General features: G+C 38.5%; 1 protein-coding gene across 1 annotated transcript in view; it reads left to right on the top strand.

Moving 5' to 3' along the window:
- Positions 1-583: 583 nt before the first annotated feature.
- The window catches only part of LOC109424724 (patronin), a gene marked incomplete in the record, with an annotated part of 310,451 nt that continues 286,428 nt past the window's right edge, over positions 584-24,606 (top strand). The window contains 1 exon segment of the mRNA XM_062843097.1: positions 584-1,073.

Below are 24,606 nucleotides of genomic sequence, written 5' to 3'. Positions count from 1 at the left end.
TATTGGACACTACCTCCTGTCAAAATTCATTCATAAAATCGGCTCGTAAAATAGACTATACCCAGCTCGCAAACAGATAAAGAACATTGATCTATTTTTTTCCCTATAAAATCGATGTTTGTAATCAACTATTCGATTAGTAAATGATGCGAGTGTAAAAATCCTTCAAACTTCAAGTTTATTTACTTTATTTTATACAATAAATAATTGGAGCAACATTTGAAAAGGGCCCAAGAGGTCTTGTGTCTTTTTTCTAAAACGCTCCGTAGGGCATAACAGCAGCCCGCCCACGCAAATGAACACCGTTATCCGAAAGATCGATGTTTGCTCTATCTGATAACGGTCTTAGTTTCTGTGAATAAGCTGAGGGGGGCTCAGGAGCGACGTGTGAAGTCATTGTTTACCAATGCTTGTATGCCCTTTTCAAATGTTGCTCCAAATGTTGCTTATTATAGAAACTGACAATGACAAAGACGGCATCACTGTCCAAGATGTCACTTTTGAAGTTTCGTCGCCGTCAGTCGACGAGAGAGTGGAACCGATTCGGGAGAGAAACCTTCGCTCCGCGAGTCATCGTGCGTGCGTCCGTCCACTGCAAGTCGCATTTGGAGCTGAGTCGAGAAAAGATCACCGTTCCGATTCGACGTCGTCGTGTTGCGATTTTTCTTCGCGTTGTCGAGTTTAGGTCATTGAAGAAAAAAAAAATAATTTGTCATCAGCGCCACTAATCGGAAGAGCTGGCAAAGATCCGCTGAATCTTCTTGGACTGCCCAGCAGCATCCGGACATTGTTGTGGTGCGTGCGTGCGCGAGTTTTTAGTGCGGAAAAGTTGTGTGTTTTCCGATCCGGACGGAACTGCGGGACGGATTTTTTCCCTGCTGCGCTGGTGTTTTGTGTGGTGTGCGAAGGTAGGAGGAGGAATCCGAATCTGGTTCCCGTTGGGTCATCACCGTGTGTGTGTGATAGTGGATGAAGAAGAGGTGGAGGTGTGTGGTGCATTCCATCTTCTCGGATTCTCGAGTGCAGAAAATCCGTCGCGGGGTGATTGGAGAAGATTGGATTACTACCTGGGTGTAAGTTCTGAATCGTGGATGTCAAATTTCCCTTGAGCGCAAGGAAATCGATTGGATAACACAAAATTTTGGATTTATCGTCTTTCTTCTGGAAGTGTCTGTTGCTTTCTTTGGGAGGAGAGCAGCTAATCAAGAAGTGAACAAAGACAGTGACAGTGGGTGAGAGGAATCTACTCGGTTGGTCAAGCGACCATTGCAGGTGTGGGTGGAGCAAGAGGTGGTTCCTCCGAAAAGAAACGGGACTATTCTCGCCAGGTCGGATTCGCTGCGGTGTTCGCGGAAGACGTCTTCTCCGCGTTGTATGCAGTTTCGGTGAGTAAATGTTCCAGCTTTATTACTTTGATAAGATTTCGTTAAATTCCAAATGATGAAAAATGTTGGCATCTTCTTCTGTCCACAAAGGCACACACCTCCTCAACTCTTGCCGTGTCAGTCTCAGTCATTGAGGGTATCTAATATTTTCAGTTCCCCCTGATGATGATGATCGAATCGAATCCGAATGCGATGACGGGGTTCGTTTGTATGAGTGTGTTTTGAATCGGTCCTTCATTGTATGCGTACAAGTTGGAAATGTATGAATGAGTTGAATGATTACCGTACACGGGGAAATGAAATTACTCAAAACTCAGATAAAAAGTACTTAAAATCGAGTACTGTGGCAACACTTGCTTTTTGGGTACAAAATCGAACTGACTACAAAGTACTTTTGACTTAATCTTGTAGTTATCGACAAAGACTTGCTTTTGGGTCAATTTGTAGTTATGGTTGTCAAACATTTTGTTTTGCTTTTCGCTTGCTATGAAAGTATCCAAAATGAAGTGTTGGAGTGGCACTTCATTTTGGATGAAAATTTTATTGTGCGCCATATTTGTACCACAAGTTCGGTTTGGTTTCTCTGTAAGTATCAAACAAAATGACCTTTTAACATTTTAAACAACTATTTTAAAAATTTCTAGTTCTTCTCCGCTGAATCCATTCTTACAACGAACGTGCTGCAGGCAAAACCAGAGGCAGAATCGAGGATAAAATCCAGCAGATCGGAGAATGGAAGACTTCAGTTCCCGCACGAATGAACCGGTAAGTTGTGATAAATTTAAACTAAAAACGAAAATTAATTAGTGTCTTCTACTTCGGCAGAAATGCACCCACGATGACATCAGTGCTGGAGCGGAATAGATGGCCAAACACCGAGCGGCTGCCAACAAAACGGCCATGGGATCAGCCAAGGGAACATGTTCCGGATAGCGGAGCCTCCAACACAAATGTTCATTTTTCTTAGTTAATGTATATGTTCTAAAGTGATATTATTTGTATAATACTGATAAAAGTGCAATAAAAAATATTTCAGTGCAATAACTGGCAAACATTATTTACATTTAAATCAATGGAATTTCCAAAAAAATTGCTGTTAAGCAAGACTCGATTTTGGATTAATTTGAACCAAAACGTACTGCTCGCAATATAGTAGATTTCACTCAATACGGGCTTTTGGTGAAACAACTCAAATTTGAGTATATCGCAAATAACTCAAATTTGACTGGTTTTACTTAGCTGTCAAGATGGATGAAAAAGACTCAAATTTGAGTTTTTTCGTTTCCCCGTGTAAATTCGGACAGTGGGATAGGATACTGCAAGATGACGTCACGAAGCCGTGCACTGACAGTTCAGCGAGCTTGTTTACATGGACTTAGTCTCTGGCGGAGATCCGGCAAAACTGTTTTTCGATTCAATTTCAGTAAAACGGTAATTAGACGATTGGTTTTGTATTAGTAGAGTTGATTATAATCGAAATTTCCGTATCATAGTGGTTCCGGGACGGAAAACGTATATTTAATTTTCGCCGCTCGTTAAAAATTCTAACACCTTGTAAACAAGCTCGCTGAACTGTCAGACAAAGTGAGGTTAGATCAGGTGCTTGCAGTACCCTATAGTTATTGGAATATTGGTCATTTTACGAAGTAACAACAATGTTGTTGATGATAATGATTTTCACGGGTTATTGGACGCTACCTCCTGTCAAAATTCATTCATAAAATCGGCTCGTAAAATGGACTATTTATAGATAGGCTTATTCTGCGCGGCGTGTGAGGTGAGACGAGTCGAATGATGTAACAAAAGTCATCTTGATTCCATTTGATTTGCATCAGTCGTCTCACGTCAGTGAGACGAAACCGACCAGCTCTCCTCACACGCCGCGTAGAATAAGCCTGAGAACTACACATTTTATTACGGTGTCTGGTACTTGTATAATATCTTTATCATCAAAATTTAAAAATATTCACCAAGCTAGTATCGGTCATGTGAAACATAATTCTAAATTAAGCCTGAAAAGAAAGAATTAGCTAAATATACAAAGTTCTTGTTTTTCTTGGTGATTAAGATTTCTCAGACGGGCTTGGGGGTCTAGTGGCTACCGCTTCTGATTCATATGCAGAAGCCCGAATAAATTGGTACCGTGATTTCGGGTGAAATTGAACAGTGGGGTGGAATTGATCGACGTGAGGGCAATTTTTATTTGTCAAAAATAAAGCTTTGAACTTAAAACACTTTGTAGAAAATGACCATCGTCTGGCTCAAGGGTTATTGAATGATGAGCTTACATGTTTTACAGCTAATTAGTCACATATTTCTGTATTATGTAAATTTAATATTTTCCGAAATTGAGTGTTCGGTAAATTTTAAAGACCCTTTCAAACTTTTGTTACCGTAGCTGTATCGTACATGAAATAAATATTCGAATGAATGTTTATAGCTGCCACGTGTCCGCTAAATCCGATTTCGTCATCAAAAGTTCTATAAATATTGATATTTATACATAAAATTGTACCTTTGCTAAAGTAATAACTTATTTAGTATGAAAATTGCATACTTTTAGGCGTTTTCTTTAGATTTATCAAACTTTAAACTTAAATAATTAAGAATTTACCATACTTGTATAAGTTTTAAAAAGCATTTCGCATTCTGGGGTGGTTAATTCAACTGGAAAATTTATTTTCAGCACTTACAAAGCTTTTTCACTGACTGATCAATTTCACCCCGAAGCTAAAATTACGGATTTTTTATTTTAAATGATATTTATTGCAATAAAATGATTTGCAGTAAAATTTCAACCTCGTTGACTGATGAAATTCGTGGCCGTACTTGTTTTAAAGCATTTAGTTTGATCATATCGATAACTATTCAAAAATCAGAAGCCAAAAACTGTGAAAAGTGATCAATTTCACCCGAAATCACGGTATCATACACCAATTCAACAGTGTATCACTGTTGTGCTCATATCACACTTAGAAAATAGTACCGAACTCGGTTAAATTTGAACCGAGTTTTTATCTGCTGAACACTCGGTTGTCCACTCGGTTGAAAATGTAGAAACCGAACATTCGTTTAAACTTTGTGTCAATCTCAAAACGTCAAACTTACCGAAGTTTTCGGTTCAACTATCGAAGCCAACCGAACATCGGTTGATTTTAATTTTAAAGATATTTTTGGGATCTAGAGCAATTTTTTTGAAGAGTTGGTGTTTACAAAAAAGAAAAACGAGTTTAAACTTAAGAAAGCAATATGCAATGTTGATGGAATGCGTATTTTATTTCTCACATTTAACATTACTTGAAAGTTAATTTTGTATTGGCCTTGCAGTAATTCATCGGGTTCAGAGCGTTGGACCAGTCCGCGATTGACAGAATAAAATCTGAAAAAAATAATTTTCTCCATGTACACTTTCACACTCAATTGCGGTTTTATTGACTGAAGTACTTACTTGCACATTCCGATAAATTTTGAAATAATGCATTTCAATGGGCTTTGATTTTCACAGAACTTTGGAAATCACAAACAAGTTCAACCTGACCGCAAACATTGAGAACATGGCCGAACAAAAGTTTGGCTCGGCAGGCTGTTGAACCGAGTTTTCTCGGTAACGGCGAACCGAGTTCGTTAGTTCTGACAGATAACAACCGCCCTGCTCAGTAGAAACGGCTTGAGAATCTGTCAAAATAATGTCATACTTAACGAAGCTCGGTTTCAAGCGATGAATTTTCAGAAATGAAGCGAATCGTTCGGTTTTTTTTCTCGTATACCGACGTAATCCGTTGAAAATTTAAACCGAGTTCGGTATTTAAAACTAAGTGTGTACGTGTTATTGTAAACTGGATGATACATAGACGACATATCTTATTCATGACAGCAGTTATCATTTTCGGTGTTTAGATGATAGACCGAATGGGTTGTTAAGTATCGTTACCATCGTTACCATTCAAAAATGCCATTTTTCTCGAACAAAAATTTTGTGGAATCATACATGTTATCCCGGGTAGAGCTTGATGGCAAAAGAATGGCAAATTTTACCATTAAAACAGAATGTTTGAATGGAAAAATGTGTTATTTGTTTGTTTGAAATAAGAGTTAAAATAACAAAAATAATAACAAAATTTTGGTAGCAGAAAAACATAAAAATAACTTATTTTGCCATTGTAATAACAAAGTAATGGTAAAGCATGCGGATCAAATTGAAGAACAAAATAAGTTATTATTGAGATATTGATAACAAAATAAGACCCAAATTAACTGTTATCGGTGAATAACAAAATATGACATTCTTGAGTTATTGATAACAGAATAAGAACAAATTTAGCTGTTTATGTGGCGATCAAAATAATGGTAGGTTTAGTTGTTCAAATTCAATTTTAAAATTAAGGTAGATTGAGTTATTATTTCAAAGTAGCAGAAGAAAGGTAAAATGAGCTATTTCTTTTTTTCTTCAATAAAATTTAAGTTCATCAATCAATGTAAAAACAGTTTTATTTCGTGGAAATTAGAAACTCAAAACGAAACGAACTTAAAAATCAAATTCACTTTGATGAACGTAGCCACCGTTATGCTTGAAGTATACAATATAATAGTTAATGGTATATTAAGAGTAAAATATGTTATGGTGCCATATGTTTATAAATAATTTCTCACAATATCAAAATAATGGTAAATTTAGCTAGGAATGTAAATTATGTTATTGTTTTGATATTTTATACAATTCATTATAAAAGGTGCTAAATTGCAAGTTTTACCATGATAGTTATTTTTGTTATTGATGTGTTATTTAGCATTATTCATGAATAATCAATGACAAGATTTGCTATGATTGTATATTTTGCTATTGATTAGCCATTTTAAGTTTTTCATAATAACAGAAGAATGGCAAAACGAGATATGATGGCAAAACCAGTTATTATTTTGTCCCTTGTTTGCCATTAGCCTCTACCCGGGATGATCGCTTTATCATCAACATTATGATACAGCGAATATTGCGCATTGCGCAGTTAAAAGTGCGACGAGGAAGTGCGGAATTTCAAATAAAAGTGCGATTTGGTGTTAGATCGTTTCGGTGTCTTCATCGCACTTATTCATAGGCGCCAACTTAGAGGGGGCAAGCGTAGTTTTGCCCCCCCAATATATGAGGATTTTTCGATTTTCCCATACAAAAAATCAGAGAAATCAGGCTTTGCCCCCCCCCCCCAATAATTTGACCAAGTTGGCGCGTCTGCACTTATTCATTAGGTCATGATGAATAAGTGCGGTGAAGACACCGGAACGATTTGATGAAATATCGCACTTTTATTTAAGATTCCGCACTCTGTCGCAGTCCAGTTAGCAATGCAATAAACTATAATAAAAACAAAACGGAAATATTTCACCAAATCTGTTTTACCGACTGAGAAAAAAAGCACACCCCTGCAGGCATTTGTCGGACACTGTCAAATTTGTCTACGATTACGTGATTCATGATTTACTTTTGCGGTTTTTGTGCTTATTTTCTTGAATTGGGAATCGAACCGTGTGATTTCCGAGGTTGCTTCTACTGGTTTTCGCCCGGTGTTTACTTACTACTCTAACGGCGACGACATAGTGCCGCTTCAAAGTGAGAGTGGGAGTGCGCGTCCAAAGGATTTTCGTGGATTTGCTGTTGCTGATATTCTTTTTTGCGGCTTCGCACACGCGCACTCCCACTTCCACGCGTAACTATAACGGCACCCTAAATCGGATCAGTGCTCGCGGGTGGCTCAAATGAGTGAAAGTTCTTCACCTGGAGAAGTGGGTAGGTGAGATTAAAATAACAGAAGCTGCGGTAGGATAATTCCTAAGAGTAATAAGGAACTATCAATGACCTATCTTCTTTTGGTGCCCTTCGCATGCTGTGTCAGCCAATGAAGGTGAGTTTTCATGAGAATTCGTGAATGAACTTGTTATTGGTCAACGACTGATGCACGGCGGTCGCTAAAAGTAGCTGTTTCTTACTGCAGTGATCGAAAAGCTAGAACTCAAAAGTGCTGATTTCCGCCGATTATAACGACACAGAAACACACATAGACTATTTAACCCATTTTGAAAGCGTGGCAGTGATTAACTGTTGAAAAAAAAACTCGCCAAAACTATTGTTATTTGCCGAGCGTACAAAAACCATATTATTAAAAATTATTAATATACCATTGGAGGAATCATGAAACGTGGTATGATACATGAAACATACTAAATAATGCCAAATTTTAAACTTTAATCGTCCAATCATTAAACTACTATAACTTTTGTTTTAATCATTCCACGAGCAAATATCTTATAATATGAAAGATTGCATTGATCGTATTTTTCTATGCGGGAGGTCCTGGGTTCAATCCCTAGCCCGGCCCTTTCCTCCTACTTTGTATCTTTCTATATACTTTCTCCCTCCTCTCTACATATATGTACAACTCATGTATATTCACATGTTCATAGCCATCGCTAGAACAGAAACGGGTTGAAAAAAGCCGTTTCCCTTCCTTCCAAACTTTCACAGTATAGTGCCTCAATCCTATTAGATAACGCCCGCATGAATATGTGCTGACGCAGAGGTATATCGGTCAGATGTGGATACAAACGATTGCAATCATCACTACCTTACCCTTCCCCACATAGACTCGTAAGCTGACGTGGCAGGCGCCATTGTCGTCTAAAAATAGAAGATCATCAACGCTCACACTGCAGATGCCTGCTAGTCCCCAGTAGATATCTCATTGGTTCCTTGTGTGAGTGAGTGTAGCTGGTCTGGCGATACTGGAGTAGCATCTACGGGCGGTCAATCAAGCTCAAGCTCAATTTCTTGAAAGAACTGCTGCAGGATTTCTAAAGAAACTTCTGAAAGATTCCTACAAGGAAAATTTGGAAGATTTTCAGAAGAAGCTTCTGGTCGATTTCCAGAAATAGCTACTGGAAGATTTCTATTTAGAACACCATTTAAAAAAAATAACGAGGATTTAATAACAAACTCCTGAATGATTTACAGTAGGTACTCTTGGAGAATTCCCAAAAGCATCTTCCGGATGATTCTTAGACAAAACTCCTGAGGATTACCAAAAGCACCTCATGGAGAACTCCCAGGAACAACTCCAGGAGGATTCCCACCAAGAACTCTTGGAGGAAACGCAGTAAAAAATCCTGGAGAAATTGCAAAGACCAATAAAGACAGCAGCCCGCAAAATCTTTTCGAAGTACTCCAAAAGGAACTCGTTCTGCTCCTCCTGCTGAAGTCGGATCATAACGTCAGGGCCATAATGTCCTGGTCCCCATGGCAACTTTTTATGTAAAATAACTAAATAAAATGCACAAACAATGCGACCTTAAGACCTGGAGCATTATGGCCTCGGACATTATGATACTGCGCCGTACCAAAAACAATCATTCAAAACATTTTTTAAGAGTGCCGGCAGAATTTCCTGACAATATACCAAATGTTGGAAAAAAGAAGAGACTCTACGATGAAATACTAGAAAAAACTTTAAGGAATCCCAGGGGAACTCCTGAAGGTATATTAGAGTCCTGTAGGAAGTTCTGAAGCATCATAGTAAATATTGTAGGAATTTCGGAAGGAACATTTTGGTGAATCTCAATAGCAACTCTTGGGAGTATTTAATTAGGATCTCCTGGTTGAAACCAAGAATGATTTTCCTAGGGGCCGTTTATAAACCACGTAGACTTTTTGGGGAGATGGAGGGATCTGGCCAAAGTCTACGCTCCATACAAATTTTAAAATTTTTGTATGGACAAAAGTATACGATGGGGGGAGGGGGGGGGGGGGTCTGAGATGGTCAAATTCTGGTATACGTGGTTTATGTACAGCCCCTAGTGAAATCCGATTCCTGGTGGAGTTCCTGAAGGAATCCCAAAAAAAAAGTCCAGCAGAAATTTAGGTAGAGACATCCGAGCTAATCATTGAAGGAACTCCTGAGGATATCCCATGTGTTAAAAACTCTTTCAAGTCTAGTCTACTTCGTGGTCTACTTTACACATACTTGTCTTGCAAGAATCCTGGAATATAATAAAATCTATTCCATATATAATTCTACTTGTCATTATCAATAGTTCCAACTCATCGACGATGCATAACAAGTTTCGAAGCGACCATACCTGCTGTGCAGCGTAAGCAGCGGTCAGAAACACTTTCTACGAAATATTCTTATCGAATTCCAAGAGATATCCAATGTAAACGAATTTTTCCACTACCTCAAATATATCCCCGTCTGTTGTGGCATTACTTCCTAGACGAATCCTATCGTGTTCGGTTCCGCCTACTAACGGGGTTGACCCGGTGATCTTGACTACTGTAGGACCATGTCTACCAAAATTCTTAGTGCTGTCGAATCTGCCTCAATTGATACCTTATTCAACGAAACGGAATATCAGTTAGTTGGAATGACCATCGGTGAGCTTCTTCTGAGGGTATTGTTCGCTGAATATGTCCCATATGGCAAATCTGGAGCGTTTCGAAGATGTTTCCCCCTTCGCTGATTGTGCGTGACGACCTCTCTAAGATGTCCTCAAACTTTTTCGTCTACCCATTGCAGTGCAGGTGATCGTTGTTCTTCCTGCACAATGCCGCATATTGCTCTGACGTGAATTGGGGTTAGGGTTGCCACATACGTGGTAGTATTACAGAAACGTCATCGTTAGAGGCGGTTTGCAGTATGAACTAGAAATCCTCTGGTGAACTAGAAATCCTCTGGTGCTGATCCTGTTGTTTTCAAACTCTGAGAGAGCGAAAGAGATAGAGTTTTGTCGTGAGGTGGTCTATTCCAGAAAACACGATGAAAGTTCCGATAGCCTCTTAATGTAGTCTGGTGGAAGACCACTAGGACTAGCATCTAGAACAACAAAAACAATCGAAAACAATTTCCCGGTCAGGTTATTAGCAAAAGAGAAAATCGATGAAGAGAAATCGACCATTGCAGATACGCCCGAATGATATTGAACGGGAGATATGTTTAAAGCTGCGTTTGTTGCTACAAATAACGCATTTCTCCAACAACTCTAAAGCACCCTGGTTATACAACTCATTTGGGTTACATAATGAGCTACCAAAATGAGTTGCATTGATTATAAACATTTTGCAAATTCTTATACATAATACAACTGATTTCAGTTGAATCAGTACCGAAAAGTATGCCGTTATGATACGAAAATGAGGAATATAAAAAATGTGGTACTGAATTGCATAATAGTTATTTATGTAACAAGTTGCAAAAAGATGATTTTTTCAGCACGAGGCGTACATTTATCCAACGAGGCTTGTCGAGTTGGATAAATACGAAGTGTTCTGAAAAAATCGAGTTTTGCAACGAATTCCATACAATATGTTGTGCAATGATTTTTTCATAGTACAACTCATTTGAGTTGCATAATGTTCATAATGCAACTCAAATAAGTTGCATAATAAACATTATACAACTATTTTACATTATGCAACTCATTTCAGTTGCATAATGAGCCGGTACGGAAAAAAAGGTCATTATGATACTGAAATGAGTACAGTACGGACCCGATTTTGTCAGCCCTATTTTGCGACGAACTTTTTGCTCTCCTAACGGTCAAATATTCATTTAAGATCATCATCAAACTGCTTCTGAAAGGCAGAACATAGAGGGATAAAAAATATGTATACCGTAAAATGGGGTGTTAAGGGACGGAAACATTTTCGCCCCCATTCATTCATGGGTTCTACTTCTTAAAACTTTTAGGAAAAGCAGTTCGATCATTGTCTTGCTGCCTGCTACGCATATAAATTACAAAATTTGACGGTTTTTTGGAGAAATTGAGGATATTTAACAAAATGTGCGAATTTTTGGAAATATGAAAATGGGGTGTTAAGGAGTTTAAGGGAATGAATGTAAAAGTTCTTATATTTCAAAGAAAGATAAAAATTTATTAATTGTAAACAGTGAAATATTTCTTGAACATCACCGAAAAAGATTATCCTGAAGGTGCAGGGACAGTTCCATTGTCATCTATCTTTTTGTATGAGTTTTTTTTGTTAAACCCTCGAAGTCTGAAAAATATCGTCAATTGTACCTGAGTGGCTTCAATTTTTAACAAACACATTATTCACAGTTACTATTTAGAGTAATCAAATTGAATAGTTCAGACTGATCAACAGGTTGTAAACGAAGGATATGTATTTACTGTTTTTTGTTCATTTAAAAACTCATTTATATAGAAATGTTTTATATGCAAGCATCATTAGATGGCCCAGGGTGTAAACTGTGTATTCAATGCTAATATTTCTACTCTGGAGCATCGCTGATAGGTCGTATTTTAGATTCTGAGATATTTTAGCAGCCATGAGTCATCTTCATAAATACTTTCTTTTGCAATAATTAGTGGCAGTCTGGTTTACATGATATATAGAACAAGTGAGCATATTCCACATTTTCAAAAACTGTCACGTTTTAACGCCAATCATTAATAATATTTAAATAAGGAAACAGATGGAAAATCTATTTTAAAGAATACGCTTCCGTTGAAACATAACAAAACACCTAAAAAACACAAACTTCTGTAAAGAGGGGACTACTGCGGCATTGAGTATAAACATTTGACCAATTTTCTAATTATATGTATCAATCTAATACTTGTTTCTAAGGATCTAAATTGTATTAGTTGAATTTATCATTCATAGCAGCTGTTGGGATGTCTATGACCCAAAATGAAATCCGTAATATGTCATTTAGAATAGTAACTGCTATACAATGAATCAATCGCCTCAAATCTTCATGATACAAATAAAAAAGTTATATGAGAAATGTAATCCCCTAACACCCTATGAGTTTATGAAACTAGACTTTTTTCACAAAAAAATGTCGGTGTTTGAAAACCACCTTAATTACATCAAATACCTTACCCTAGTTTCGTTTGAAATGAGTTGTAGAACACCTTACGATTACTCACGTATTTTTCCTAATAATATTTCTGACCTCACAAATGAATAGTATGCCTTTAATTCCAACACACATTTGAAGCGAATTGGAAATTAGTAAATCAATTTTTAAACGGTTTGGCGATTTTTCAAGGTAGTGTGTGAAGATGAATCCCTTATCACCCCAGGAGTTCTTAACACCCCATTTTACGGAAAAGGGCTGACAAAATCGGGTCACTTACATATGTAGTATAAAATGGAAGTTTTGATACTGAATTGCATAATAGTTATTTATGCAACGAATTGCAAAAATATGTTTTTTTTTCAATTCGAGTCGTACGAGGCTTGTCGAGTTACATGATTATGAAGAGTTGTTTTTCAACATAATGTTCATTATGCAATCCAAATGAAATATATAATTAACATTATGCAACTATTTTGCACGTCAGTTACATAGTAACTATATAAAATATATAATATAAAACTAAATAAATTAATTTTCTTACCTTTTGTGCGTGTTGTGCCACTATCCCAACATTCACCTCATTCACGCACACCATAAACAACACCACACCGTCACTCATATACATAAGTGCTGCCTGACGTATGCACGGACGGGGGCAACGAAAGCAACTCAGCCCACCATCATCATCACCGTTCGTTTCATCAGTCAGCCAACCAGCCGTCAGTCCGTCAGTCAGTGCAAGACCCACAATGAGACTGCTGTACCCTAAAGTACCTATCTTTTCCAGATCGTGGGCTAGTTTATACAGCTTTTTTTTTCTTCTCAAATTAACTCAATTATACCGTTGAATGGTTTTTTCTAAAACTGTGTTTCTTTTTCTGTTTTCAATTTCCAGATCCACCAACTAGTTCGTGGAGAACCGTGAAAATCGAGCTGATGTTTGTGAGGGGAGACATTCACCAGTTCAGCCAGCAGCGAAAGAAAAAAGTGCCCCGTGAAAATTTTCCCCACTCCGCAGTGAATCAGCCCGGAACTGGACCCCAGTGGCCGCAACAGCTGGCCGGAATGGTTCCCGATAGTGACATCAGGTTGCCCGTTTATCGTGTACCGGTCGAAAAGTTTGCTTCGTTCGATACACGATACGATTCGAGTGTGTTGTGTTCAGTGTTGTGTTGTGCCTGGTGGATTACTCATCGATAGCTATTAGGCGGTGGCAGTGGCCACTCCGCGATGATGTGTGCGCTGTCAGTTTCAATTATTAATGCCGCAGGCCTGGGGACTAAACAACATGCTTGAACAAGTGTGAAGAAACAACTATTGAACGAACTTCGGGGGTGAAGCAAAACATTGTGGCAAATCTAGTTTAGCATGGAAAAAGTCTTAAAACACACCAGAAATCTTCCTAAGTATCGTCAATGAGGGTGTCATTGGGCCAAAGTAGCATAGTCCATATAGCCAAAGCGGTAAACGCACGGGTATTCAGCATGACCATGCTGAGGGTGACGGGTTCGATTCCCGGTCGGTCCAGGATCTTTTCGTAAAGGAAATTTCCTTGACTTCCTTGGGCATAGAGTATCTTCGTGCCTGCCACACGATATACACATGCAAAATGGTCATTGGCAGAGGAAGCTCTCAGTTAATAACTGTGGAAGTGCTCATAGAACACTAAGCTGAGAAGCAGGCTTTATCCCAGTGAGGACGTTACGTCAAGAAGAGGAGAAGAGGAGGAGCATAGTCCATCCCTTTGTAAAACGTTACAACAATATTTTAACTCTGAATCAATTTGAAATTTCGTAGACACGTTCATTTTTATATTTATTGTAGAGGCATTGTTGCTTACTGTAGAGGCTTCAAACCAGGTGGTTCATTCGCCTCTGTACACACAAATGGTATAGCTTAATTGAAATTGGTCTAATTGCAGCCTTCTAGCGGGTAACATTGACACTCAAATTCAAACAAAATAGTTCAATGTGAAATAATAACGCTGGCAAATCAAAACTATTAAGTATATAGATACTTGCGCACAACTTTTCAGTATCTAATCACTTTAAAATAACATCGTAGACAAACAAACGTAAAAGTCCGGTCACATTTATTGTCAACGATCAATGATCCAATACATCCGCTATGCCTTACATAGATTCCCTAGAAACATTATTAAAAGTCGAATGTAAATAATATTATTTATCATCTACCTGGTAACTGTGATGCGTGCATTTTTCGTTCTGCATAAATCTTACATGAATCTCTAAAACTGCACACAGAATTTTACTTTAAACTTTGTGAATGCTCGGTGTTGTTCAAATACACATTTGTAGGGTTTTCGAACTGATTTCATTGCTTTTCTGGGGCCCAAAAGCACCCTGAAACCAGCCATTCATTACATGTTGGGAGTTCAGTAGTTTTCTACACACACCAAAAATCGATTGAGAGTTTCAGCAAAATTTTGCTGAATTTTGCCGAGCTGAAGGTTTCAGCAAACAAATTTCTGAAATTCAGCAAAATTTGCTGATTTGTTCGGTAAACTCTGCTGATCACCAGTAACGTTTTGCTGAAATTCAGCAAACTTTGCTGAAAGTTCAGCAAAAAATTTTGCTTGACCCTTCAGCACGGCAAAATTCAGCAAAATATTGCTGAAAGCGTTTGGTGTGCAGGCCATTTCAAAACAACGATTTTGTACAGCATGCCCCATAATAAAATTCACATCACTTTTTCTCAATAGAAAATTTACTAAATAAGATTTCTTTCTACACCTACTACCGTACTATTCAGAAACCAGGAAGAATTCAGTGAGTGATCCCTAGGAGAACTCATATAGGAATTCTTTAAAAAATCCGTAGATCTCAAGAGAATTCCCGGAATGAGTCTCTGAAGGATTCGTGGATGAAAAACCAGATGAAACTTCCGGAGAAATGGAAGTATTCATGACGAAACTCTTGAAGAAGAAATGTCAGTCGATACGAACTAATTCGGTATGCAATCCTTACTGGCTTCAACAGTTCTGTCGAAACCGCAATTCTTCTAAATATGCTTTTGCAAAGTGCGTAACATGATGTGATTATTTCTGATACTTACATGAACAGACAAAGTTTGTCCAGATGAACACCTTTGCAGAACACACCAACAACATTTACATCCTCTCGTTAATAATAAATCCTGAACTCTGAGAAACATCCCAGAAACGATAGCGGAAAGAATCTTCCAAGAGAAAGTTCCGGGAGAAATTCCGAGAGAAATGTCAGGTAAAACTTCAAGAAAAATTCCGAGAGCCTTTAAGAAATATCAGAGGAGAAATTCCTGGTAGAAATCCCGGTAGAAACTCTAAAAAAAAAACTCACTGAAATTACAGGCGTAACTTTGAAAGTAATCCCAGAAAGGTTTCCTCCAGAAAATTAACGAAAACTCTTGAATAAAGTCCTTGAAGGAACTCTATTTAGTATTAATACCCACAAATAACTTCTGTAGATAGTCTGGGAGAAATCTCAGGAAGATCTCAGAGGAAAAACACAAGCGGAACACCGGAAGGAATCGCTAAAAATCATTCAAGTTCAAGAGGAATCTCGAAAGAAACTCTAGGCGAACTTCTGCAACAACATCTGAGAAATATTTCAAGAGAAATTCCTCTAGAGATCTCGTGATAAATGTTGGGAAAAATCGCAGGAAGAACTTGGAAAAAATCGTGCCAGGGAGTCTGGGACCAATACCGGAAAAGTCTCTAGGAGAAGTTCTGGTAAAACTGTAGGATTTCCATGCAAACCCCAGGAGAAAACGATCGGAATTAAAGAATCCGGATCCGCAATGCAAACCGGATTAATATTTGTCAAGATTCCACAGTATTTCCGTTGAGCATCTGATTATAATTATGATAGGAGACATTCCTGTGGGACTTTAAAAACTAACGGAAATCGAACAACATTTTTGGGATATTTTGGTGGCATTCCCGAAACAATATTGTAAGGATTGTTTGCTTCCGAATTATTCTGCCGGAATCCCGGAGGAAGTTCTGAAATGAGTTCTTGGAGGGATCCCTGGAGCTCCTGGAGAAGCATCAGAAAAAGTTCTCCAGAACATCCAGAACAAATTCCGGAAATTATTCCTGATTTTTTTAGATATTCTGGTGGTAATCTTGGAATAATATCAGAAGGATTTTTTATTTCATATTACTCTGCAGCAGGTTTGTCCGCACTGAGCGCATGAAAATTCTGCTCTTTGGATTTACACCATCAAGCTCATTATAAATTAGGAATCTTTTCATCTTATCAGATAGAAGGATGTTGATATATTGTAAATGTCATTTCGAACTGTCAAAAAACCGCACCACAGAGCCACACGGAGCGCGCAAAGAGATTTTCACCCGGGTGAAAACACTCTAGTGAATTTCACTTTGAACGGCCCGTGCGGCGCTGCGGTGCGGTTTTTTGACAGTTCGAAATGACATTCACAATATATCAACATCCTTCTATCTGATAAGATGAAAAGATTCCTAATTTATGATGTGCTTGATGGTGTAAATCCAAAGAGCAGAATTTTCATGCGCTCAGTGCGGACAAGCCTGCTCTGCAGGAATCCCGAAGGGAGTCCCTGATACAATCCTGGAAAAAGTTCTTGAAGAAAGCCTGAATCGAGTTTTTGGAAGAAGCCTGAAACGAGTTCCTGAAGGAATTCCGGAGCAGCTCCTGGAGGAACTTTAGTTCTTAGAGCATGGAATACCTAGAAGAAATTCCGGAAAGTATTCTAAAGGAATCCTTCAAAGAGTTTCTGAAGGAAGGAAAAAATAAATAAAATCCTGCAGCTATCCAGGAAGAAATTCGTGAAGGAACACTAGAAGGAGTTGATGGAAGAAGCTTCTACTAGTATCCCGGAAAGATTTCCTAATAAAAATCCATAAGTTCATTCTAGGATTCCTCCAGGACTTTTGTCTGGGGGATTTCTCCACAATCATCATTCAAGATCAACCAGGAGTTCTTTCTGGAATCTTCTCTGTGTTTCTTTGGGATTTTCTCCTGAATTTTCTTCTGAGATATCTTCCGAGATTCCTTCATGAATTCCTTATGGGATTCTTGCAGGATTTTTATTCAATATTCCTTCAAGGGTTTTTGGTGGAATTATTTCTCCAGGAAGTGCGAAACTTTTTAAAGACACGGATACGTTCAATTCATGGTCGTTTGACTATTGTCACCATGCATTTAATCGCATGCTGAGGAGCACGGGTTCGATTCCCGATTGGATTTCAAGTGGACATTACATGCTACACACAGAAAATAAGGCTTGTTTAACCCTAAAAAGGATACCTGGGGTCCATTGGACCCCAGGCGCCTTTCAGAGCTCGTCTTTGATGGAACACACTCAGCGAGGTGACGAAACTGAGGCCATGAGGGTTAAAACAATAAAACGCATGGTTGATTTTCAAACTGAGCATTTACTTGTTCCAAAGTTATATTTCTTTGTTCTTACTTAAAGTTTATCGATCAAAACAACCAATTCCCATCATTCCATATAACGTTAAAATCTGCATTTGTTTCAATAAAATGTGGACCATATACATGGCCCGGAAGCACTCACACATCTTAAAAATTCTTACCCCAACATCGCCACAACGAAGAAAGTGTAGCAAATCCATCACTCCAACTTCCAAGTGTGTGAAGAATTAGCATTAAGTTAAAATTCACAAATACAAAGAAATAAAAAAAAACTTCCAAGTGCAGTTTTGGCCGTGATGGATAACGCGCAGGTACTCAAGACTGCATCCAAAAAAAGTTGATCGGTTCCGATTTTTACCTTTTTTTATTCGTTCTCGCGTCCATCCGCTTGTCAAGTGTCTAAAAATAGATTTCCGAGCTGCCGCAGGAGCTGCCGTCACCACCACAATCACTTCCCGGCTTTGTTAGTGGGAAAAGTGCAGTCGTTTAAAACAATCTGTTATTTTATGTTGAAACTACCAAATCTCTCTTTGTTCTAACAAACTGTCAAAAATTTCGGCAAATGAAAATATTTGTATTATCAAACAATGGAACAGCTCAGTTTAAACAAGAAATCAGTTTGTCGCTATAACAAACTGAAAAATCGGTTGATTTGAACTAGATTTTAATTGTGTTTACAAAATATTTTTCTGCGTGTCCGTTGGCTAGTTCCGTGCTTTCTTTAACCTTCCTATTGCATAACGTTGAGAACAGTTCGCTGACGTAGTGTATGGTTTGGTTAAAAAATTACCCTAATGCCAAAGGAGGGTTAAAGAGCGAAATGCTCATTGGGAGCATTAAGTTATTTTTATTATTATCTGTATTAACGAGATTTTTAGCCCTAGGCTAGTTTATCTCAGGACCCACGCTTTACTTCCCTTCCGAAAGAAGAACTCACATTTTGTGAGTTTGTCGGGAGTGGGATTCGATCCCAGGTCCTCGGCGTGATGGTCAAGTAGGAAGCATAAAGTGTGTCCGTACCTTTTTCAACCACTTCTAGGATTCCTGCGACAGGTCCTTCCGGGATTCCTCCCGCATCTTTTTCTGGGATTCCTCCAAAACTTCTTCCGAGATTTCTCCATATTCTTTTGGATTTCCATCGGAAGATTATTTTTGTATATTCGCAGATGTTCCTAATGGAAATCCCCGAGGTGTATATTACGGAACTCCTACAGGAATTCCATGGAATTTCGTATGGAATTACTTCAGGAGTTCCGTATGAAATTCTTTTATAAGTTTCTCATAAAATTCCTGCAGAACTTTTTTAAGGAATCTTTCCACCAATTTCTTAAGACATTCCTCCAGGAGGTCCTTCTGGGCTTCCTCCAATAGTCGTAATAATAGTTATGTTCTAGGAATCCTAGAAAATCTCGCGTAACTATTGAGAACGGACTAATATTTTTTCTCAGCTAGCACAATTCTTCTCTATTAGCATCTAACAAGGCCTAACCCCGTCCAACCTTTTAAACCGTTTTTGTTTCAAATGGTTGAAGAACTTTTCTTTTGAAAGACCTCTGGAACAGAACAAACTTCCCATGCTGCCTGTTGATATGTTTCCAGTTTTTTCTAAATTCCCCCTGAGGTTACTGATAGGTCTTTTTTTTTGTTTTTCAGAAATTCCGCCATATTTTTTTATGGGATTTCTCTCGGAATTACCATTGGAAACCCTTTAGGAATTTTTCCGGAGGATTTTTATTAAAATCTTTTCAGATATGCTATTAAGTTTTTATTTCCTGACATTCCTTTAGAAACTCCATCGAATGCCTTCAAAAACTCTTGCTGAAATTCCATTAGAAATTCATACTGGTTTTCTTGTGGAACTTTTTCCATAAATTTCTGAACTTCCTTGAACTCATGTATATCCAGAAATTTCTGTAGGGATTTGTCCAATAATTCCTCCCAAAATTACTCCGTAGATTCATCCAGGAATTTATCGAGGGATTTTCCTAAAGATTCTCTCAAAGTACCCTTGATTTCTTCAGGAATTCTTGCTGGGAGTCCTCCAAAAATTATACCGAGGAAGCATTCAGGGATTTCTTCAGGATTTTCTAGAAATCTCCGAAAAAAAGAATATGCTCAGATCAAAATCGACAAAACAATCACTGGGGTGTAAGTGCAGGGGTGCATCTGAGTCCCTCAATTCACCCAGGAATTCTTCAGGCGATATCTCCGGTATTCCTGCAGAAATTTTCATATAAGATTCTATCAAAATTTTCTCGTAGGATTTCTTCATGAATGCCTCCAGGATTCCTCTATAGATTTCCATATAGGGCTTCTTCTATGGATTTCCCAGATTGCTGGGAATTGCTGCTCAATTGAGTGGATTTCTCAAGGAATTCCATCCACATTCTTAGCAGGGAGTTCTTCAATGATTGTAATACGAATTCCTCCAATTATTCTTTTAGAAATTGCTCCTGGAATCCCTCTAAGGATGTCTCTAGAAGTTTTTTTTTCCGGAGATTGCTATAGTGATTTCTTCAGAAAGCACTCAAAGAATGCATTCGGGAAATTTCGGAGCTTTCGTCCTGTAGTTCCTCAGGTAATGTATCAAAGAATTCTTTCAGGGATTTCTTTAAAATTTTCCCCTGAAAATTCACCAAAGATTTCTTAACCCTCGATCAGTCGCGTCTTTGACTACCTGCAACGGCGCCACGCTCACACTGTGTACCACAAGCGTGTATTTTTAATGGTGCGTGTACTCAGTACACGACGCGACCGCTCCTGGGTTAAGTGACTCTTGAATTTGTCCACGTGTTCCTTTAGAAGTTCGTGGTTTTAGAATTGTTCTTATTCTCAAAGAGATTCTTCTGGGGTTCCCCCAGAAATCCCCCTCGGGATTCCTTTGGGAATTGCTTTTGTGGTTTCTCCAGAAATATAATCCTAGATTCCTCCAAGAGTTCCTTCCTCGGTTCCTGAGGCAGCTCTTTTAGAGATTTTTCCATGGATTAGTTTAGGATACCTTCAGTAGGATTCTTCCAGGAGTTTCTTCAGAGATTCCTAAATCGGTTCCAACTGAAATTCCTCCCGGAGTTCTTCACAAGAGTCCTCCAGGAACTCCATCTAAGATTTCTCTCAAGAGTTCCGAAATTCCTCCTAGGAGTTCCTTCCGCAATATCCCCAGAAATTCTTCCTGGGATTCCTCCCGAAATTCTTTCCGCAGTTTCTGCAAACATTCATACAGGATTGCCATCTGGGTTTTCTCTGGGAGCTTCTTTAAAGATTCTTCCAGGGGTTTATTCAGGATTCCTTCAGAAGTCTCTGTGGGATTGGGATCCTTCCAGAAGTTTTTTTTCTTCCATCTAGCATTTTTATAGTAGTGCTTTTCGGGATTTCTCCAGTAACTCCTCCCTGGAGTCCTTCAGAGATTCCTTGCAAGATTTTTCCAGGAGTTCGTAGATTCGTCTAGGTATTCTTTCCGATATTCCTCCAGAAATTCCTTCCAAGATTCATCCAGGATGTACTGAGAATCAATTAGAAGTTACTTTAGGATGTCTATTAGAGTATTTTCTTATTTTTTCTATGTTTTATGTGATTTTCTCTAGTAATTCCTAGAGAAATGCTTTTCCTGAAGGAACTTCTGGAAGAATTCCAGTACGAGTTTCCAGTAGAAGCCCGGATGGAGTTCATAGAGGAACCCCTAAACGAGTTTCTGGAAGAATGCATGCATGGTGTTCTTGGAGGAATCTCGGATGGAAGAATTCCTGAAGGAACATCTCAAAGGTTGAAAAATTTGCGAAAGAAACTTCTAGAATAGGAATCTCGGGGTGAAATTCCTGGAGGAATTCCAGAAAAAACTCCTGCTGAAGTCTCAGTAGAAAATCGTGAAGGAATTTCAGAAATATCCATAGGATAAACCCAAGAAATGGCTCTTGGATGAATCGTAGAAAGATTTCCTGGATTAATCCCGGAAGGAATTAATGAAGAAATTCCGGAAGAAGTTTCTGAAGAAATTCCAGAAAGATTTCCGGAAATCAGAATTTCCTGGATACTTTATGTTCTTTATGAATTCTTTAAGACATTTCAGAAGGAGCAACTTCAAGAAGAGGAATATATGAAAGGTTTACGTAGAAGCAATCGAAAGAGATTTCATGGTAAAACCATTAAAGAAACTCCTAAAGGAATTCCAGAAGGATTTCCTGGATGAGTCTTAGAAAGAACTCTGGGGGAAGTCTTGAAAGAAAGTAGTAGAGAAGTCCCGGATGGAATCCCGGATGCAGTTCCTGGAGGAATCTCGGAAAGAATCACTGTAGGAAGCCTAGAAGGAATATCTTAAGGATTCTCATAAGAAGTTTCTGGAACCATTTCGGAGGGATTTTATGAAGGAATCCTGAATTATTTCCTGAAAAAGTCTCTGATTCAGGGAGCTTTGAAGAATCTTAGCATAAACTTCTGGAGGAATCCGGGAATACATTTCTGGAGAAACCCCGGAAGGAATTATTAGCTAGTAGCTATCCCAGAAAGAAGTCCCAGGGTATCTCGTAACGAAAGCCTAGAGCAATCTCGGATGGAAATTCTTGCGTAATCCTGGAACTGCTGGAGGAATCCTTAAAGAAATTCCCGGAATGAATTCCAGGAAGAATCACTGGGGGAGTTTTTGAAGGAATCCAGAACAAACCCCTGGAAGAGATCCCTAAAGATATTACTTAAGGAATACCAGAAGGTTCTCCTGGAGGAGTCGCATCAGCAAATCATGAATTATCACACTTCAATTTCATTAATGATACCTGATGAAGCCAACCACATTTCTCTTAAGTTTTTAAGTAGATATCTCGGCACCAATATTTCAAAAAGGCGTAACTGCTTTTGCAACCAATGCCTTCTCACAGAGCTGTGGGTCGTATTTCATTCATCTCACGCAATTAACATCCATTAATCGAAAGAGGAGGATTTTATCTTTCTATTTGTGCTAGTGGATTGCTCGAGAGGGATGGGATACGCTCCACAGCTTTGTGAGAAGGCATTGGTTGTAAATGCAGTTACGCCCTTTTAAAATGTTGGTGCCGATCTAAATAATTATTTCTCTGATGTTTCGAGGCATTGTTATTTACGATTTTGACGAGAAATTCCGTTGGCTTCCTCGAAACTTCTGAAGGAATCTCAGAAATGAATCCTCTAGGAATCTCAGAGAATCCTCAAAAGGAAGATTCCCAGAAGCAACTACTTGAGGAGTCCCAGAAGGAACTCCTGAAGGAAAGACAAAAGGAAGTCATTGATCAATCCCACATAAAGCTCCTGAACACAGAAAAAAAAAACTTGAAAAAATCTAGCAGGAACTCGTGAAAGAACTCCTGTAGAAATCCTAAAAGAGGCTTCTGGAGGAATCCCGAGCAAAAGAAAATACCAACAGCATAATAAAATATGTTATTTTGGCTTAATAAGTATTTTTATGTTATTTGCACAACACTATCGGGGAAATCCAGGAAGGAACTTCTGGAATAATCCCGGCAGAGATTTCCAGTAGAAGCCGCCCGGATGGAGTTCATAGAGGAACCCCTGAACGAGTTCCTGGAAGAATGCATGCATGGTGTTCTTGAGGGAATCTCGGATGGAACTTCTGAAGAATTCCTGAAGGAACACTCCAAAGAATTGTTGAAGCAATCCCGGCAAAAAAGGCTGGAAAAATTGCGAAAGGAACTTCTGGAGGAATCTCGGGTGAAATTCCTGGAGAAATTCCAGAAGAAACTCCTGCTGAAGTTTCAGTAGAAAATCATTAAGGAATTTCAGAAATAGCTATAGGAGAAACCAGAGAAAGGACTCTTGGATGAATCGTAGAAAGATTTCCTGGAATAATCCCGGAAGGAATTAATGCAGGAATTCCGGAAGAAGTTTCTGAAGGAATCCCAGAAAGATTTCCTGAAATCAGAATTTCCTGGATTCATAAAGAATTCTTTGAAACATTTCAGAAGGAGCAACTTTAAGAAAACCTAGAGAAATATATTAAAGGTTTACCTAGAAGCAATCCAAAGAGAACTCCTGGTGGAACCATAAAAAAAAATCCTGAAGGAATCACGGAAGGATTTCCTGGATGAGTCTAATAAAGAATTCTGGGGGAAGTTTTGGAAGAAAATACTAGAGAAGTCCTGGAAGTCCGGGATGGATGCAGTTCCTGGAGGAATCTCGGAAAGAATCACTGTAGGGAACCTTGAAGCAATGTCTTAAGGATTCTCATAAGAAGCTTCTGGAACCATTTCAGAGGGATTTTATGAAGGAATTCTGAATTATTTCCTGAAAAAGTCTCTGAGCTCCTTGAAGAATCTTAGCATAAACTTCTGGAGGAATCCTGGAATACATTTCTGGAGGAACCTCGGAAGGAACTATTAGCTAGTAGCTATCCCAGAAAGAAGTCCTAGGGAATCTCGTAACGAAAGCCTAGAGCAATCTCGGAAGAAGATTCTTCTTGCGTGATCCTGAAACTACTGGAGGTATCCGAAAGAAATTTCCGGAATGATCTCCTGGAAGAATCACAGGGAGATTTTTTGAAGGAATCCAGAATAAACCCTTGGAAGAGATCCCTGAACAAATTCTTTAAAGAAATTCCAGAAGGTTCTTCTGGAGGAGTCGCATCAGCAAGTCATGAATTGCCACACTTCAATTTCATTAATGATACCTGATAAAGCCAACCACATTTCTCTAAGACCTGAAGTAGATACAAGGGATAGACAAAATGATCGGGACAGGCAAAATTTTCACTTTTCAAAAAAATGCACAATTAGCTGTAACTTTACGAAAAGTGCATCAAATATTCTCAAATTTTCGCTGTAAGTTGACCAACTAGTTGTGTATCAGTGGACAAAAATTGGAAAAGATCGGGCTATTCTGCACGAAGTTATAAGCATTTTAGAAAAAGGTAGAACTATCCGATACCCAACTTTGAGCTGTTATATCTCCGGATTC

Source organism: Aedes albopictus, chromosome 3 (assembly GCF_035046485.1).
Source record: "Aedes albopictus strain Foshan chromosome 3, AalbF5, whole genome shotgun sequence".
NCBI lineage: Eukaryota > Metazoa > Arthropoda > Insecta > Diptera > Culicidae > Aedes > Aedes albopictus.
The sequence above is the reverse complement of the archived record's forward strand: the minus strand, read 5'-3'. Positions and strand labels throughout refer to the sequence as shown.